The sequence below is a fragment of the Pteropus medius genome, unplaced genomic scaffold, assembly GCF_902729225.1.
Source record: "Pteropus medius unplaced genomic scaffold, Ma_sr-lr_union100, whole genome shotgun sequence".
NCBI classification, from domain to species: domain Eukaryota; kingdom Metazoa; phylum Chordata; class Mammalia; order Chiroptera; family Pteropodidae; genus Pteropus; species Pteropus medius.
In genome coordinates, this window is record NW_024349800.1 from 56,685,544 (window position 1) to 56,686,800 (window position 1,257).

At 33.6% G+C, this 1,257-nt stretch overlaps 1 pseudogene; it reads right to left on the reverse strand.

The window, feature by feature from the left end:
- Window positions 1-861: 861 nt before the first annotated feature.
- On the reverse strand, window positions 862-980 carry LOC120622458 (uncharacterized; annotated as a pseudogene).
- Between the last annotated feature and the right edge of the window lie 277 nt (window positions 981-1,257).

Genomic DNA, 1,257 nt, shown 5'->3' on the forward strand with positions numbered 1-1,257 from the left:
TTAAAGGTTTTTTATTCTTAGGTTTCTCCAATTATCTCAGTGGATTTCAGCAAATTATTTTTAAAAATGCAAAATGCATTTATTTTTAAAGGAAAGAAGAAGCAAAACAAACGCTTAGTCAGTGACTCTTCTAAGTAAAATGTGTCCTAGGCTATCTTCACTTCATCCACTAAGAGGAGATGATTTTCTCTTCCTTTTTACAAACCAGAAAATTAAAACTCATAGAAATCAGATAGTTTCTCTTAAAGCAAACAATAATTGAGCAAATTTTAATTTTGATCTTTTCCACCCCAAACTTTAACATGTACATCATATTGACTATTTAACATATTGATATTCAGCTTGGTTGGTTAAGTAGAAAGTAGTAGTTTCATGATTAGGACAAGCTATGCTAAGATATCATAGGAAGGAAATATACGAAAAAGAATCGAGGTTTTATTGAGGACCTGCTGCATAGTGGATTGTTTGCATCTCTAATATCTTTGGGTGCTCCTAAAAATCGTCTTCTTTAGCACTGTTAATTCAATCTTATAATTAGGAAATTAGGATTTAGAGAGATACAGTGACTTGTTTAATATCATGTTACAAAATGGTAGAGATGTGGCTTAAACACAACACCTTTTGTTGTAAAGTCCGATATTTATCCCTTTGTTCCATTTTCTTCTTGTTTATAATTTATTAGAACATTAATTTAATTAAACTGAGACTATTTGGTATTTTTATATCTTGCACAGAAGGACTGTGAAATAAGTATGTGTTGTAAGTTTTGTTTTTTTGTTTTTTTTTTTTTAGGTGAGGCAACCCTTGGTTGACCTTCACAGATTACAAGGACCTCGTCAGTTTACAATCCCTTATTTTTTACACCTACAGCACCTGGTCTTCCTAGGTGGTCTTCCATCCAAGTACTAACCGGGCCCGGCCCTGCTTAGGTTCTGAGATCAGACAGGATTGGGCTTGTTCAGGGTGGCATGGCCATAGACTGTGTTGTAAGTTTTAATGAAAACAATGTGCATATTTTGTTATCAGAGCAGTTTAAGATTAGAATGGAGGATTTCAGGATTCCAGAAGACAATATCTTAGCTGTGTTTTGTAGTTTATGACGACATTGAATTTATGCTTCCCAGAACCAATAGTTCAGAAAAATGTCTCCAGTTCTCTAAAGTCAGATTTGTTGATTTCAACATGAAAAGCATATTGTTTTATAGCAACTTTCCATATCTCATCAGAGAAGATGCCTTATCATACAGTGTAGACACG